The sequence below is a fragment of the Lepidochelys kempii genome, chromosome 5 (genome assembly GCF_965140265.1).
Source record: "Lepidochelys kempii isolate rLepKem1 chromosome 5, rLepKem1.hap2, whole genome shotgun sequence".
NCBI classification, from domain to species: Eukaryota; Metazoa; Chordata; order Testudines; family Cheloniidae; genus Lepidochelys; species Lepidochelys kempii.
The window spans coordinates 75,250,301-75,269,121 of NC_133260.1; the positions used below are offsets into that span (position 1 = coordinate 75,250,301).

The 18,821-nt window shown below is 42.7% G+C and overlaps 1 long non-coding RNA gene across 12 annotated transcripts in view; it reads right to left on the reverse strand.

The window, feature by feature from the left end:
* The window catches only part of LOC140911533 (uncharacterized), a 402,088-nt gene that overhangs the window by 330,253 nt on the left and 53,014 nt on the right, over positions 1-18,821 (reverse strand). For 2 of the 12 annotated variants that reach the window (XR_012159030.1, XR_012159023.1), the window contains exon 1: positions 11,217-11,383. The exons of the other annotated variants lie outside the window; for them this stretch is intronic. This is a non-coding gene — a long non-coding RNA (uncharacterized lncRNA). Of the gene's footprint in view, positions 1-11,216; positions 11,384-18,821 lie in introns of those variants that run through there. 12 annotated transcript variants of the gene reach the window in all.

An 18,821-nucleotide genomic window follows, 5' to 3' on the forward strand; every position in this document is an offset into this window, starting at 1 on the left:
TTTCTGGTAAATAGGCAGAAAGCATGTCAGAGACTTAAAGGGGGTGGCAGGCAGAAGGTGGAAAACTGAACTGACTGTTCCAAACCTGAAGAGCTTTAAAAATATTAATATTTGGGTAGAATGATCATAGCAGGCATTTGTTCTGGCAAGGGTTATAATTATTGCTCTGAAATTTTCTGAAAAACCTGGGGGATAATTAGTTGCAATAAGATGGCCTAATAACTGCAAACATTTTTGGAGATCTGGTCCCAGCCTTTCTGAGTGGTGACTCCCTCAGACCCTATAAATCTACTAGGCTTTCCTGCATTGGCAATGGGAGCACAAGTATCCTGTTGGATTATGCTCCATTAAAAAAAAAGAAAAAATAATGCCTGCCTGGGTGATTTCTATGAATACCTGTGTCTCAAGAAGAACATAAAAAATGAAAAATCCTGAAAAAAATAGCTACTCATGAATTAGAAGATGTTAGTTTTCCCCTTTAAAGCCAAAAAGTACATCAAACAAGATGTACTGTGAAAATATGCTCATAATCCCCACGATCTTTGTCCCTGACCCCATCCTATGCCAAAGTGAGTTGTGTTCCTAATCTGTTATAGATGGGATGAAAATGAAATTGTTTCAATCCAAATTCCCCTTAAAATACTGGTTATTCAGCTGTCATTAACTCCGATTGTTGGGATCCATCAGCCATTAAGAAAGCAGCATGTGTGTGTAAAAATTGGGAATGCTCAAAGTAATTGCACCAAGCAAGTTTGGCGTGTTTCTGTTGACAAGGTAGTCGGTCAGGTGTAACAATTTGTAAACTTGCCTGAATAAAGACTGGGAGTGGCTGGGTGACTACAAAAAGTAATTTGCCCTCTGTTGATATTCAGCCCTTCTTGTCAACTGTTAAGAATAGGTCACTTCCACCTTGGTTGAAGTGGCCTTGTTAGCACTGACTGCCCACTTGGTAAGGCAACTCCCATCTTTTCATGTGCTGTAATATATATACTGTTTACTGTATTTTTCACTCGATGCATCTGATGAAGTGGGTCTTAGCCCAAGAAAGCTTATGTCCAGATAAATTTGTTAGTCTCTAAGGTGCCACAAGGACTCCTCGTTAATTTTACACTTGCTGTCCAAAAACTAAGTATAGCTAACTTGATTTCATTAATTTCTCATGTTGCCATGTTGTACAGGAAAAAAAAAAGCGAGAAAGGAGACATACGATGCCTATTAAATAATCACCTACAAGGAGCAATTACATAAACTGAAAACTGAATGTGGATTCTACTGCTTGCAGAGTCTGTCATGTTCTCATGTTACTAGGCAGAGCACTGATTTTCACTAAATCTTAGGTTTCAGAGTAACAGCCATGTTAGTCTGTATTCGCAAAAAGAAAAGGAGTACTTGTGGCACCTTAGAGACTAACCAATTTATTTGAGCATGAGGTTTCGTGAGCTACAGCTCACTTCATCGGATGCATACCGTGGAAACTGCAGCAGACTTTATATACACACAGAGATCATGAAACAATACCTCCTCCCACCCCACTGTCCTGCTGGTAATAGCTTATCTAAAGTGATCATCAAGGTGGGCCATTTCCAGCACAAATCCAGGTTTTCTCCCCCCCTCACCCCCATACACACACAAACTCACTCTCCTGCTGGTAATAGCTCATCCAAAGTGACCACTCTCCCTACAATGTGCATGGTAATCAAGGTGGGCCATGTCCAGCACAAATCCAGGCTCTCTCACCCCCACCCTTTTTTTCCCGGGGACACACACACACACACACACACAAACTCACTCTCCTGCTGGCAATAGCTCATCCAAACTAACCACTCTCCAAGTTTAAATCCAAGTTTAACCAGAACATCTGGGGGGGGGGGGTAGGAAAAAACAAGGGGAAATAGGCTACCTTGAAAAAAAAAAGGGGGGGGGGTGAGAAAGCCTGGATTTGTGCTGGACATGGCCCACCTTGATTATCATGCACATTGTGTAGAGAGTTGTCACTTTGGATGGGCTATTACCAGCAGGAGAGTGAGTTTGTGTGGGGGGGGGGGCGGAGGGTGAGAAAACCTGGATTTGTGCTGGAAATGGCCCATCTTGATTATCATGCACATTGTGTAGAGAGTTGTCACTTTGGATGGGCTATTACCAGCAGGAGAGTGAGTTTGTGTGGGGGGGGGGGCGGAGGGTGAGAAAACCTGGATTTGTGCTGGAAATGGCCCAACTTGATGATCACTTTAGATAAGCTATTACCAGCAGGACAGTGGGGTGGGAGGAGGTATTGTTTCATGATCTCTGTGTGTATATAAAGTCTGCTGCAGTTTCCACGGTATGCATCCGATGAAGTGAGCTGTAGCTCACGAAAGCTCATGCTCAAATAAATTGGTTAGTCTCTAAGGTGCCACAAGTACTCCTTTTCTTTTCACTAAATCTTACTGTACTTTCCTTGATCATGCATGTATGGTATGCAGGATATCCATTTTTGTTTTGTGTTATAGATCCAAGTTGCATTCAATGAAGTAACATACATACAGCAAAAGCACTATTAATCCTTTCAGCTCTGTGGACACCTAAAGCTGTGTGATCTGACATCAGTGTGTGTTTTCTCCATTCTATATTTAAAGCACTTTCTAAATTTAGTAAGCAGACCTTTAGATCTCTGCATCTTTTCTTTTGGCAAACTAACATTATCGACCTGAAATAAAGAGGAATTGAATAAGAAGTTATCTGTAGTAAGACCCATCATTAACCTATTCACTCACTGCTGACAAAAAGCAAAATCTTTATGTGCCATATTATTTTTGATAATCCAAGCAAGGGCAAAGAGCTTCTTTTAAACGGGTTATACTTAGATTCAATAGGTGATATCAGTGAAAATAATCCAGTGCTTTATCAGAAGCATCCCAGCTGATTTGAAAGGCATCAGAAATCAAGCTACAGGACTGATTTACATCTTCAGTTCTACTGAAATTGATGTCTGTCTCACAGATGTTTTGCCAGCTGGTTGGTAATGGCTATTTATCTTTAATGTGTAATTGATACCTATAGGTCAAAGCAAAGCACAGTAACTTGTTTATTACTTCAGGGCTGTGAATTTGTTTGTCATTGTCTCCATCATCAGCTTTAGAGTTTCTTTGCATGGCAAAGTAGGTGATGCAGTAACTTTGTTTCCCCCCCCCCACTTAAGATTTTGTGCCTGTATAGAAGAAAATGTCAGTGTTGATTTTCCATGTCGAAGTCTAACATGTAGGTATAAAAACAGATGTAAAATATGCAAAAATAACTTAGTTTGGCAGCAAACTAAAGCAGAAAATTAAAAATAACTGTCTAAAATTATACACACATACTTTTCTGTATACGCTCTCTCTATACACACACACACACACACAACTATGTTAAAAGAACATTAAGGTTGTGAAGTCAAGCACCCAAGTTAGGAAATGTCAGAATTAAGGTTGTCTGTGCAACTTTAATTTAGTCCCTTTGTGCATATGCATTATGATAGTTGTTAATGACATAATCACATCCTATTTTTTTTCCACGGAACACCTGGCTCTTTCAGTGCTCAATTAATGAACAGCTATTCAATATTGTGTTTTCTTCTCATTGTTCAATGTATGGCCCTATGCCTTATTTGCTGCACACTATTCAAACCCTGCTCTGAAGACAGACGTATTAATTTCTTCATGGCTTTTCTAGGTCTTTCATCACTCTACTATTTGAGTTCTTCACACATGTCAATGAATTTATTTTCAAAGCGCTCCTCTGAGATAGGTAAAATTAGGATGATGATAACAGGAGAGGAATTGAGCAACAGAGATATTAAGGTAAAAAGTATCCAGTAATTTTGAGTGCCTGATTGAGATGACTGACTGGATTTTTTCCAGTTACTTACCCTTATATAGCATCAGAGCATCACTCCCACTGACTGCACTTGCAGCTGTGAGCACTCAGTATTTCTGTAGTTCAAGCACCAGGGTCTCAAGGCAGGCACCCAGAAAATGAAGAGCACACAATTAGTGACCACCCACAAAAATTTGGTTTAAATGATTGGCTTGGCATTAGACAGGAAAGGTATTCCCACACCTTGAATACTGCATGCAATTCTGGTTATCCCGTCTCAAAAAAAGATATATTAGAATTGGAAAAGGTACAGAAAAGGGCAACAAAAATGAGTACGGGTATGGAACAGCTTCTGTATGAGGAGAGATTTAAAGTACTGGGACTTTTCAGCTTGGAAAAAAAAGAGGATATGATAGAGACCTATAAAATCATGAATAGGGTAGAGAAAGCGAATAAGGAAGTGTTATTTACCACATTCACATAACACAAGAAATAGGGGTCACCCAATGAAATTAATAGGTAGCAGGTTTAAAACAACCAAAAGGAAGTATTTCCTCACACAGTGCACAGTCAGCCTGTGGAACTTGTTACCAGGGGATTTTGTGAAGACCAAACTATAGCAGGGTTCAAATAAGAATTAAATAAAGTCATAGAGGACAGGAGTCAAGGTGGTCAGGGATGCAACCCCATGCGTTGGTCCAACTTCTGTTGGTGAGAGACAAACAGGCTTTTGAGCTTCAACCAAGCTCTTCTTCAGGTCTGGAAAACTAACAAAGAGTTACTACTAAATATAAGATTTGAACAGATTGTTCAGCATAAGTAGTTAACACATTTCAAGGGTTGTCACCTACCACCCCACACTGGATCCCCAAAAAACTTCAAGCCATACTCGATGGGGATCCCATCCTGAAATAAATCTTTTCTAAACCCCCACTTCTGGCCTTCAAAAAATAAAGGGGGGGGGGAAATAAGACACCTAGCTCAACATCAGAAACAAGCTCCTCATAGACCAGGACACCAACACAAAGCAGACCAGACCCTGCCAGAACAGATACAAAAACTGCAGTGCTACAATGATCAACACCCCCCACAACACTTTTCAAGATCCCTAGGTCCTACACATGACTATCACAACATGTGGTATACCCCATCCATTGCACTAAATGCTCCATTATCAACTATGTGTCTGAAACCAGGTAAACACTATGCTCTCTAATGAATTCACACAGGAAAATAAGACAAAATCATCTGTGAGTGAACATTTTTCACAAAACAATCACTCTATACCTGCAAAAAGAAAAGAAGTACTTATGGCACCTTAGAGACTAACCAATTTATTTGAGCATTAGTCTCTAAGGTACCACAAGTACTCCTTTTCTTTTCGCGAATACAGACTAACACGGCTGCTACTCTGAACTCTATATCTACAATTCTCACTCTCAAAGGAAACCTGCACAACACATTCAAAAGACAAGCCTGGGAGCTTAAATTCATAACTTTTCTAGACACTAAAAATCATGGACTGAAGAGAGGCATTGGATTTGTTGTAATAAACCGTAATAAGTAACCGATTTACAACTCCCCCCAGCTGCTTTCCATTCCACTCTTCCTTTGCGCCTTATGACTGGAGGGGTGTTAATGGGCCACTTCACCTTGAATGGTCCCCTGAAATATGTGTTAACAACTCACATTAAACAATCTGTTCAAATCTTGTATTTAGCAGTGATACTAGTTAGGCTATGTCTACACTACAGACCCTACTGCAGCACAGCTGCGCTGCTGTAATGTCTCCCATGTAGCTGCTTCTAAGCGGACAGGAGAGAGCTCTCCTGCCGGCGTAATTAAACCACCCGCAGTGAGCGGCAGTAGCATCTCCCACCAACATAGCGCTGTCCACACTGGTGCTTTTGTTCGTGAAACTTCTGTCAGTAAAACTTTTGTCGGTCAGGTGTGTGAAAAACACGTCCCTTGACTGACAACTTACACTGACAAAAGTGCTGATGTAGACATAGCCTTTGTTTCTCAGACCTCAAGACGAGCTCTGTGTCAACTCAAAAGCTTGTCTCTCTCACCAACAGAAGTTGGTCCAATAAAAGATATTACCTCACCCACCTTGTCTCTCTAATATCCTGGGACCACTGTTCCCTCTAAGCTGTGTGCGTGCGCACACAGATCCTATACCCCGCGCACATGGCAAAACACCGTGCGCACAAAAATTTGCACAGAAGCACAACAATTTGCACAGAAGAAATTTTTTGTGCACACAGCCTGTCAAAAATTAGAGGGAACATTGCCTGGGACCATCAGGGTTACAAGAACACAGCATAAAGGAACTATGTGGCTGAGGCAGGGATGGAATTCAATTTCCTAGGGCATCATTGAACTGCCTTAAGTATGAGGCCTTCTTCTCTTTCTGAATCCCCTGCCTCATTCACTGGAGGCCTTTCAATTTTTGCAACAAATGAGACAGGGTACAGCTTCTTCTGCCTATTCCCACCCACTCCCCAAGTTTTACTCTCTGGCCTGCATTCAAATGATGCAGCACGTGCTTCAGCACTAGCAGGGAGATCATTGAGGGTATGTCCACACTGAGGGGGTTTGGGTGAGAAGACAGTGAGTCTCAGAGCCCAGGTTAACACAATGGGGCTAAAAATAGCCATTAGCCATTCCTACTTAGCCTTGAACCAGGCTATGAAACCCAGTTAGGGAGGGAGGGTCTCAGAGCTCAGGCTGCAGCACAAGTGGAAATTTTACATGCTATTTTTAACCTCGTAACACAAGCCCAAGTCAGTTGACCTGGGCTCTGAGACCCACTGCTGTGGGGGGCTTTTTTGAGGGGGAGAGAAAGAAAAGGGGGTTGCAGCATAGACATATTGTGATAAATGAAGGGGGGGAGCTACCTTTTATGGACACCCAGCCAGCCAGTTCCCATAAGATCCCTGTTAGTAGCTGTGCTCTACTTGCTTTACCAGTAAAGGGTTACAAAAGCCCATAGGTAAAAGGAAGGGAGTGGGCACCTGACCAAAAGAGGAAATAGGAGGGCTAGAACTTTTTAAAATTGGGAAAAAACTTTCCCTTTGTCTGTCTGTTGTTGTTCTCTGGAGAGAGAGAAGACACACAGCAGGAACAGGGCTGAACTGTGCTGTAAGAAGCTTTAAACCATGCAAGAAAAACCATCAGATCATACATAGAAACTACTTATTTGAAACCCCCAGATATGTAAGTAGATATGGGAATGTCTAAGATGACGTGATTAGGTTTATCTCTTATTTCTTTATGGCTTGTGGACTCCTCTGCGCTAACTCAGGTGCTTTTGTTTTGCTTGTAACCTTTAAACTGGACCTCAAAAAAACCATTATTGATGCTTAATTATTATATTTGCTCTTTTTAAATCTAACAATAGCCTAAGTTCCAGATGTATTTCTTTGTTTTTAATAAAAATTACGTTTAAGAACAGGATTGGGGTTTTTTGTATCCTAATTGGTTTGTGCATGTTGTTTAATTAGCTGGTGGCAACAGCTGATTTCCTTTTTTTCCCTCTCTCAGCTCTACCCCGGGGGGAGAGTAGGGGAGGGGTGAAAGAGCTTGAGGGTACTCCACAGGGAGGAATTCTCAAGTGCGCCTTCCTGGGTCAAAAGGGGTGTTTTTGCACTTGGTGGCAGCATCTACCCATCCAAGGTCAGAGAGAAGCTGTAACCTTGGGAGTTTAATACAAGCCTAGAGTGGCCAGTATTAATTTTTAGAATCTTTCAGGGCCCCCACCTTTTGCACTCAAAGTGCCAGAGTAGGGAATCAGCCTTGACATATACCCTGACAGAAGAAGAAAGGAAACTACCCTGCTCTCAGTTCTGGAGCATGGCCCTCGCAGAGCCTAAAGCACCCCGGAGCTGTAGCTGCCAGGAAAGCTTTGCTCTGCCCTAGCTGGGAGCATGTGTAGTGCCAATGGAATCTTCAGGGATTTTAGCTAAGAAGCTCAAGCAAGTCTCTATTGAGTAAGTGAGACCTGTGATTTTTCAAAGGCTCATAACGGAGTCAAATTTAGGTGGATTTGCACATCCCTGACAAAGACTACCCCTTGCCAAATTTTGACTCCCTGCTCCAAAGCATGGGGCTACTAGAGCATCTCAAAGAAAAGGTCACCAGAATTTTAATGTGGGCAAAACAATGTATTATTCACTGTTCTCATTCTCAGAAGTGGTCAAACCATAATGCCTGAAATTTTTCAAAATGATTGAACCTGATGCAGACATTAGGCTGATATTTTATATGCACAATCAGCTAAAATTTGGCAAAGTTATAAGCCACCAAAGACAGGTTCTTATAATAGGAAGTGCCAGGCAACCTTAATAGGCCTATAATAAACATGTGTGATTTAAATACTGGCTGACAGTCCTTTGAGCAGATACAGCTAGCAACAAGATGCTTTTGTTCCATTATGGGTGCTCAGCTGATTGGAACTGGGTGCACAACTGGTTGAAAAAATCATACTCAAAAGAGTAGTTATCAATGGTTCTGTTGAAAAAAGATAAATCAGATAGCAGACACGATAAGTCTTCAAATATGTAAAAGGTTGTCAAAGAAGTAGTGATCAATTGTTCTCCGTGTCCACTCTGAGGGTAGTAATTTGCAGTAAGATTTCAGTGGGATTTCAGGAAGAAAATTCTAGCTATAAGAATAGTTAAGCAATAGAACAGGTTACCAGGGGAGGCTCTGGAATCCCCTTCATTTAAGGTTTAAGACAGGTTAAATGATCTGACAGGTGTTTGTCTAGGTATAATTCTATATCAGCATTGGGAGAGTTAGATGGGAAAACAGACTAGATGACTTCTTGAGGTACCTTCTAACTCTACATTTCTAGGATTATCTCTTCAGCCTTTTAGTAAAGCCGCTTGTGATTTTAGCATATGAACCAAATGGCACAAAATCAGACCTTAAAACAGTGTATACTGGTAGTCACAAGTACATATTAGTTGTGGACAAAATTTATGGAAGGTCTGTGTTGGCTGTGATACCATTGTTTTGCCACTAAAATAGTGGACCAGATTCTCAGCTCCAATCCAACCCCCATGCACTGCTCCAGTGGTGGATAAGGATAGAAAGCCAGCCAGCCAGGAACTCCTGAAAGGTGTAGAACCAGCATAGCAACTTAGTCCTCAACACACTTTACATCCATCCCAGGGGAAGAGGTCATGGTTGATGAACATTAAAATGAATATAAATAGCTATATGGTTAATGTTTTTACACACACGTCTAATTTAATTGTAAGAGAACACTGTGTGTGCAATAATTCATTCCCACCATTGAGTCCATCAGCACTTCTCCAATGTGTCACAGAAATGAGGTATATATTCTGATCAGATTTTCAAAAGAACTGAAGGCCAGCACTCATCATTGGGATCAGATTTTCAGAAGACCTCAGCTTCCATTTAGGCACCTAAATAAAGGCTAGTCTTTCAGAAGAACTCAACACCCAGTAGTTTCCTCTGTGACACATTCAGAGATCTGGAATGTGTTATTGTTTACATAGTGTTAAATCCTGCTGAATCTTTATCCTGAAATGGGTTGTGTAAAGAGAGGTTTTGCAGGTATTCCAGGGAATGGAATCCTCCCTTAGAGGAAAGAGCAACCGCAAAGCCATTCCACAGATACTAGGTCACCTTCCTGTCCTGTACACTTCAAGACCGTCTCCAAATACCCCACATTGGAGTGGATGGTCCACTCACTGACTAGAGCCCTATGGCAGGTAAGGATCATGGATTGACCTGACTGGACAGTCCATACTGCTCCCCTCACCCTGACACAGCAGAACAACATTAGTGGTAAAAATAGTAACAAATATATTACTTCTGCTGCATGAACATGATGGAGGTCTGAACTTAACCTCAGTTTGATAGTTTGTCTCAATGTGTGTGTGTGTGTGTGTGTAAGTAAATAGGTTCAAGGTATAGCAGAAAACAGTTCTCCCACTACAGTGCCTCATTCTGACCACTGAAGTATATGTCCCCACCCTGTTGGATCATATTAAAGAAGTTCTGTATTAAAATCACAAATGAGTTTGATTCCCCATAGTTTAAATTCCAGGGTATTACGAATTAAGAGGGAGGTCTCTTGGTTTTTGGCTGCTAATTGTGTTAGTACATCCTAAACAGAGTCTGCTCTCAAAGCAATACTTTGTAAAAACAGAAACAGCACACAGAGACTCCCCGCCCTTTTGTTGTATTTATCTCACTTTGTTAACAATCGTGATTAAAATAGAGATAGAGGATGTATGTGGATGGATGCTTGGTGTGGATAATAAATGAATGATCAGGGAAGTGCCAGCCTAAGAATCCAGTATCCATCAGCCAAAGAAGGCATCAAGTGGAAACAACCAGAGGACCCCGGAGGGCAGACTGGAATCTACCCAACAGTCTCAAGGATGGGAGAACTGAAGAACAAGATAACATCTGGCAACACGGAGCCATCAGGAATATGACATCTGCTGATTGATTCAGCAACAGCATGATGAAGCAATTCCCATAGACTGGTATAGGAATAAATTCCTATAAAAATGGACTGTAGAAACTGAGAACTTTGGGGTCTGATTCTGCAAACCAACTTCCTGGAGCATCAGATGAGCATCTGACAAGGCCCTGCTCCCTCCTCGTGTCCAGGCCACCTGGCCAGTGACTTGGCACGAGCAACTCTAAGGCTGGTGTCAAGGTTCCTCCCTCACTCTGAACTCTAGGGTACAGATGTGGGGACCTGCATGAAAAACCTCCTAAGCTTATCTTTACCAGCTTAGGTCAAAACTTCCCCAAGGTACAAAATATTCCACCCGTTGTCCTTGGATTGGCCGCGACCACCACCAAATTAATACTGGTTACTGGGGAAGAGCTGTTTGGACGCGTCTTTCCCCCCAAAATACTTCCCAAAACCTTGCACCCCACTTCCTGGACAAGGTTTGGTAAAAAGCCTCACCAATTTGCCTAGGTGACTACAGACCCAGTCCCTTGGATCTTAAGAACAATGAACAATCCTCCCAACACTTGCACCCCCCCTTTCCTGGGAAATGTTGGATAAAAAGCCTCACCAATTTGCATAGGTGACCACAGACCCAAACCCTTGGATCTGAGAACAATGAAAAAGCATTCAGTTTTCTTACAAGAAGACTTCTAATAAAAATAGAAGTAAATAGAAATAAAGAAATCCCCCCTGTAAAATCAGGATGGTAGATATCTTACAGGGTAATTAGATTCAAAAACATAGAGAACCCCTCTAGGCAAAACCTTAAGTTACAAAAAAGATACACAGACAGAAATAGTTATTCTATTCAGCACAATTCTTTTCTCAGCCATTTAAAGAAATCATAATCTAACACATACCTAGCTAGATTACTTACTAAAAGTTCTAAGACTCCATTCCTGGTCTATCCCCGGCAGAAACCAGCATATAGACAGACACACAGACCCTTTGTTTCTCTCCCTCCTCCCAGCTTTTGAAAGTATCTTGTCTCCTCATTGGTCATTTTGGTCAGGTGCCAGCGAGGTTACCTTTAGCTTCTTAACCCTTTACAGGTGAGAGGAGCTTTCCCCTGGCCGGGAGGGATTTCAAAGGGGTTTGCCCTTCCCTTTATATTTATGACAGCTGGTAACTATGATGATAACCTTGCAGAACCCCTGTGTGTGTGTATGAATGAATTGTGAATAAAGATGAAATTGAATGGAATGTTATAGCTATAACTAACTGCTTACTATGATTCTTTCTGTATTCACAATAAATGTGGCATTTTGCCTTTCCCCCTTTAATAAGATCCTGCTGGTTTTTATTTTATTGGTATAACAACCCCACACGACACACATATCCAGTGTGACACACAAGACATTTTACTTTCTGAATCAAGAATAAGTTCAACAGAAATACAGATGGTTTGTAAATCCTGACAAAACTGGTGAAGTGGAAGATCTTTCTTCTTTTTTTGGACTCTGGTGAGACCTTTCATCAAGTGGTAAAAATGGGTGCAAAGCCTGAATTATGCAGCTAATATGGTCACCACCTTATGGATATTATCACAAAGACCACACAGGATCAAATTAATACGGCGTCTGAAGCAATATACGAATGAGACTAGAACTCCCTCTGTGCTCTTATTACACTGCTGCTATTGTCCACATTCAGGAGGCCACACATGAGGGAAGCCCGGAGGTGATCCAAACATTAACCAGACCTTATTGCTGACTTTGAATGTTCTCAGTGTGTTTTTTGTAGCTAATGTGTTACTTGGACTGCACACGTGTGCGTGCACATGCACGGTCAGTGTCTTTTCTTATGGTTGCAGTGACTGAAATGTTGATCAACATTCTGAAGCAGTATGAGAAATACTCACCCCTTTGCATATATTTCCCTAATCGTATACAAGACAAACTTCAAGCAATCTGTTTGACTGCTTATCCAGATACTGGTAGGAAATAGGACTTCACTGATGGACTACGAGTGCATCTCTCATTTGTCTGGCCATGTGAGAAGACAGACAGTAGGCAATGAATGTGGTTCAATTAGGCCAACTTTATTCACTTGGCGTACCCAGGAATAAGTTGCACAGTGCAGGTCATCTTCTTCCTTAATCATTTGCATATATTCTCCAAACTGGTCCCAGCTATCCTGCTCCTGGGACCCCCACTGGCCTCCCTTTACATGAGGCGAATGAGGGCTATAAAAGGAGGGGGGTTGGCTCTCCACTGTTCCAGATAGAGAAGCCCAAAACCCACTTCCTCAGATCCCATGTGGGGGTGTATGCATGCAGGACTGGGGAGGTGGGAGGAAGGGCAGTCAGCTCCCTTCTGTAACAGATGTAAGAGCCCCCAAACTTTCTTGATCAGCTCCCTTCTGGGACACTCTTTCAAATCCCTTTCCAATCCATTTTATCGAATAACTGCATCCTTTCCATAATATGCACATGCACTGGACACCTGTCACAAGTAGGCACCAATAATTAGGCTTGGCTGGCTTCCCCTTCATCCCACCCCAGAGTTCCCAAATATTCACTGATTCCTTCCTTAATACCAGACAAAATTATATCTGCTCCCTGAGCCCTATCAGGTATACCCCATTCTCCCTGAGTAACTCTGATGCTCAATATGATATGCACCAATGAAGAATCACCAAAGTTCCTTGGTTACTATGACAGACACTCAATATCCTAATGAACTTATTGAATTAAGTTTAGTAACCTTGGGGTCAATTATAGTAAAATTGCAGTTGTGAATGTGTTATTATGGAATTTTATATATGCACTAGTCATCTTCCTAGAGAATTTACAATCTGTGGAAGGTATTAGGAACTTAAAAGGACTTTTTGGAACAATACCTTGGCAGAGAATTTCCTGGGAAGTAGTTGAAGGTAGGGAAAATACAAATGACCACTTTGACTCCACCCTTTTGAAACTATGCCCTGGGGAGGAAAAACATATGGTGTACTAATTACCTGGTCCTGGAAACTCCAGAAGGGCGCGGAGGCAGTGCACGGTAGCGTGGCTCGACCTGGCTAACGCCTTTGGGTCCATGCCCCACCACCACATCTTTGCTACGCTCCAGGAGTTTGGGATGCCAGAGAACTTCCTTTGTGTGATCCGAGAGGTGTACGAGGGATGCAGCACCACCATTCACTCAGTCGAAGGGGAGACCGCCAAGATCCCAATCCGGAGTGGAGTTAAGCAGGGCTGTCCCCTCAGCCCCATCATCTTAAACCTCGCCATGGAGCCGTTGCTGTGAGTGATCTCCAATGGCACAGATGGCTTCAACCTCCACGGTGAGAGGGTGAGCATTCTGGCTTACACGGCTGACCTGGTCCTGACTGCGGACGACCCAGAGAGCCTCCAACGTATGCTAGATGCCACCAGTTGAGCTGCCGACTGAATGGGGCTCCGCTTCAATGCAAACAAGTGCTTAACTCTCCACATGGACAGCAGCAAAAAGGACTCGGTGCAGACGACGGGGTTCCAGATCCAGGACGAGCCCATCATCCCCCTGGCAGAGGGGCAGGCGTACCAGCACCTCGGCACGCCGACGGGTTTCCGTGTCTGGCAGACACCCGAGGACACCATCCAGGAGATCTTGCAGGATGCCGCCAAGATCGCCGCCTCCCTGCTAGCACCGTGGCAGAAGATAAACGCCCTGAACACCTTCCTGATCCCCCACATCTCATTAGTCCTAAGGGGATCCACCGTGGCGAAGGTACCCGTCAACAAGGCAGACAAGATTGTCAGGCAGCTGGTGAAGAAGTAGCTGTTCCTTCCCCAGAGAGTCAGAAACGAGCTGGTCTACATCGCCCACAGGCACGACGGTGCCAACGTCCTCCGCATGGGCGATCTGTATGACATTGCGGTGATCACCCACGCCTTCCACCTGCTGACGTGTCCAGACGCCATGGTAAGGAACATCGTGGCCAACACCCTCCATGACGCGACAAAGAAGCGGATCGGCAGAGCACCCTCCAACCAAGACAAACGTTGCAGGAAGTGCGGCTACTCCAATGAGACCCTTCCCCACATCCTGTGCAGCTGAAAGCCCCACTCCAGAGCCTGGCAGCTGTGCCACAATGCCATCCAGAATCACCTGGTGAATGCCATTGTACCGTGCCTGGGGGAGATCACCGTGAACTGCGCCATTCCCGGGACTGACAGCCAGTTGCGACCTGACATGGTAGTCACTGATGAGGCCCAGAAAAAGATCATCCTCGTCGATGTCATGGTCTCCAGGAACAGGACCCTGGCTTTCCACAAAGCCCAAGTTTGTAAGCTGGAAAAATACGCCCTCCTGGCCGACACCCTGAGAGCAAAGGGCCACGAGGTGCAGATGGATGCCCTGATCGTCAGAGCCCTGGGCGCTTGGGACCCCTGCAACAAGCGTGTGCTGCAGACCTGTGGGATCAGTCGACGCTACGCACGGCTCATGCGGCGCCTCATGGTCTCGGACACCATCCAATGGTCCAGGGACATCTACATCAAACACATCACTGGCTACTGTCAGTGCCAGGAGGTGTGAGCCGGAACGACATCGTGCATCAACTATGAAAAAGGGACCGAGAGACTTTTTCCATTGGACCATATGAACTGGAAACTTAAACTCACTGAACATTAAATCTCACCAAATGACGGTAAATCCATCATCATCCTATCCACTCATTATACTCCACACCTGAACATAGCCATTATATGAACAACATACCCCCATATCTCAATGTCTATACTTTGACCCATTAACCTTTTACCCCCAATCAGGGAGATTGCAGATTATGTATTCCGTACGCCACCCGTTCCTAAACCGAATTTCGCACCCCTTGATAATTTGTACCTTATTCCCTGATAACCAGAAACTTCTGTACTGTTTTCTTTTACTTCAACATCATCTTAATAAAATTACCTGGTCCTGGAAACTCCAGATCAAAGACCCATGAACAGCATAAAAGGTGAAAAAAACATGTTATGGGTGTGCTTGTTTTGTGCTGAAGCAGTGATGAACTAGTGATCACAAAAGAAACCCCCCTGGGTGGGGTTTGAAAGGACTATTCCAGCCAGAGCCCAATTTAGGGTTGGTTTGATCTCTGGGAAGATTATTAGCATGTGTGTGTAGATTCTTTTATTGTTTTTAAGGTTCTCTCTGTACTGCTTTTGTTTTGTTTTTTTAAAAAGGTAGGTTTGCAATCACTCTGTTATCAGCCTCTAAAGAGAGCAAGTAAGCATTCTTGGGGGAACCTGCCTCTGCTGAGAACAAACACAGTGAAGCCAGGGAACTTTGCAGCCTGGAAATACCCTAGTCAGAAGAGAGAGATGCTGATCTCCACTCAAGACAGACAATGGCTAGGGAGCAGGAAGCCTGGGAGTTGGTACCCTTGCTGGACCACTGAGGGAAAACAAAGGTGCAGTTGGCCTGAACTTGACAGGTAGGTATGAATTTAGCCACCTCTTTATTTACGGGCCTCCTGGTCAGATTACCCCTTTGAGGCTCCACAGCCCCCCTGCCTACCCTACACTGCTACATGTCAGACCAAATAATTGTCCCCCAAAGAACAATTCCTGGATCAACCCTAAATCCCACTTTGCTCTGACCATCAGTTTGACCCCCTCACACCTTCCCACATTGTGTTAACCAAGGTGAATAATAATGGCATCTGGTGTCTCCTCTTGGCCTTTACTTTTGCTCAGGCTCCTCCTGTTGTAGCTGTTGTTGCCAGTCCTATTAAGCTAAGAATGGGCTTCCTGATTTTTCCCTGTACATCTTCTCCCCCACTTCCCCTATAGTACGTAGTGTAGCGGGGGTTGCCCTCAAGGAGGCAAGGACCCCCTTTTCCTCCAGCAAATCAGTCAAGGACTCACCCCATGGAGACTGCAGTGAGCACATTTGCTGAGTATGGCATTGGCCATGCAAGATACAGAAATAGTGGAGAATAATTTTCTGCTTGGGAGTTAATACGTTAGTATGGCTCAATATCTCTAAGCCTTGGAAGCCAACACTCTTTACAATTGAGTATGGCTGTAGACAGGTATAGTCATTCTTTCTATTTTACAGTCAACAGTGAAAAATGTGTGTATTAGAATATATTGAGAGATTAATCTGCACCCCCTAAATTCCTTGTGAAAAAAATTATTTTTGCTCCATAGAACATAGCAAAACTCTATTGGACTTTGAGGTATCGATGCTTGATGCCTATGGTAAAGCAGAAATAGGTGATACAGTTGAACTGTGACTGCAAAGACCAGTTCCTTCCTCCTCAGGCTCTTGTGTCAGATCCTCAGCTGGTGGGAATCAGTGCATCTGTGTTTATTTCACTGAAGCTACACCAATTTACAACAGCTAAGGAGATGCTCTGTGTTCCTGTTTCAGTATATATTCTACTGTATTACAGTAAGAGGAAGACAGCTATCATCCAAAGAAGCATAGCCAAATATTTAATTTGGATGATTACACCAGGAAGTCCAGATAAGCAACTAATTTCCCCTTGATGTATGTGCACAGAAACCAAAGTGTAATTTTCCCACATGAAAAAGCTTTGAAGGTCACTCAACATTTAATGCCTCAATGAACCAAATGTTCAGTACTCTGGTATTACTTACGTTTGGATTTTTTATCCCCCAGATGCAGGCATTACAGCCAAATAAGAATAAAATCATAGTGTTGTCTAATTTATATATCAGAGAACACTTAATTGAAATGGCTTGGTGAAGGATGAAATAAAACACTCTATTAGTTGGGAAGTTCATACCATTAGAGTTAAAGTTGTGTCAGCATTTATGTTTCCCTTATCAATCCTGTTTTGCTGGGGATTGTAACAGCCATGAAATTCATATGGGTTGAAAAGGTGTTTAAGGTCTCACAACTTAGCCACAAACCGTGCTTTTAAATTTAAGCACAACTGATCTACTGGCCTAGTCAGAGCTCTGTATTGCCCTGTGGGAAGACTTTGGTTCACATAACCCCTGCTATTCACAGGTCTAAATTATAAGTCTAGATTCACAGGTCCTGCGATGAGTGCAGGGGACTGGACTAAATGACCTCTCGAGGTCCCTTCCAGTCCAATGATTCTATGATCAGAAAAGTCCTGCTTACATGCCAATTGAGTAGTTACAATGCAGATCGTTTGTCCAACTGGAGTGCCATTAAAATCAACCGTCTCCCACCTATGCAGTTCAGCTTGTAGGGTCAGGGCTTTAGTGAAGAGTGGGGTAACTGGCTAGGACATGGAATCTTAAGGTTGGGGTTTAAAATTGAGAAGGACGTGAAGGAGAATCTCAGAGCTGCATCAAAGAAACAGAGGATCCTTGAGCGGAGAAAACCCTACTATTTATATAATTAGTTTGGCTGCCATTAAGTTGTAGAAATAAAAATTAAAAAAAAAACCAGAAAAGGGAGGGGGAGTAGATACTATAACGCTGGCTTTTATATTCCTAAAATTCCCAAATTCCATTTTTTTAAAATGCAGTTTTACAGGGAAATTGCTCCACAATGTGGATTATTGCATTGGGCAATTGGGGGGAGGGAACGGGGACTAATAATGATTGAGTTAAATATGATTTCATATACTCTAACATTCCTCAGAACAAGTTTCCTAGGTATATTTAGTAAAAACATAATGCTAAGGTACAGGAGCCTTACTGACATTATGGAACATAACAGAGCCTCAGGTCAAAAATCTACATTCTAGCTAGAAGCTCATGGAATACATGCTTATGCAACAAGTGAAATACAGTAATGAAGGAAACTGTCTCACACTGATGAAATGAGAGGTGGGGATTATATTTTCATGAATTAGTCCAATCAACAGTTTAAAAAATATTTTCAACTCTTTTGCAAAACCCAAAAGGTAGAAATATTAGTTTTCACATGCAAATAGTCACCAAAGAAAAATTAAAGGTCGATCCAAAGAGTATTTGTTTGATCGTTAATTTGTCATAGATAAAACAAAAATCTATAAAACATCTTTTCTTATTCATACAGTTTATGGAGCTGGGCAAATAGTTTGCTAGTGACAATAAATTTACATGACTTTTAAAAAAAATTCAAATAAAATATTTGAAATGTAAATAACTGATTTTTCAGTTTGCTGGAAGTTCTACAATATTTTCAAACAATTGAAAAAGTTGGAAAAAATTGTTTTGGGTCAAATGAAAGATTGTATTAGGTAGTTTTAATAAATGCAAAGGAAATGAGACACCACTCACAAAACAGAAGTGGCACCTCTTAAAAGCTAGTATTTAGGGCACTCACCTGGGATGGGGAGACTCAAGTCCACACAAGAGATCCACTTCCTGGACACTGCGGTGCTAATAAGTGATGGTCACATAAACACCACCCTATACCGGAAACCTACTGACCACTATGCCTACCTACGTGCCTCCAGCTTTCATCCAGACCACACCACACGATCCATTGTCTACAGCCAAGCTCTACGATACAACCGCATTTGCTCCAACCCCTCAGACAGAGACAAACACCTACAACATCTCTATCAA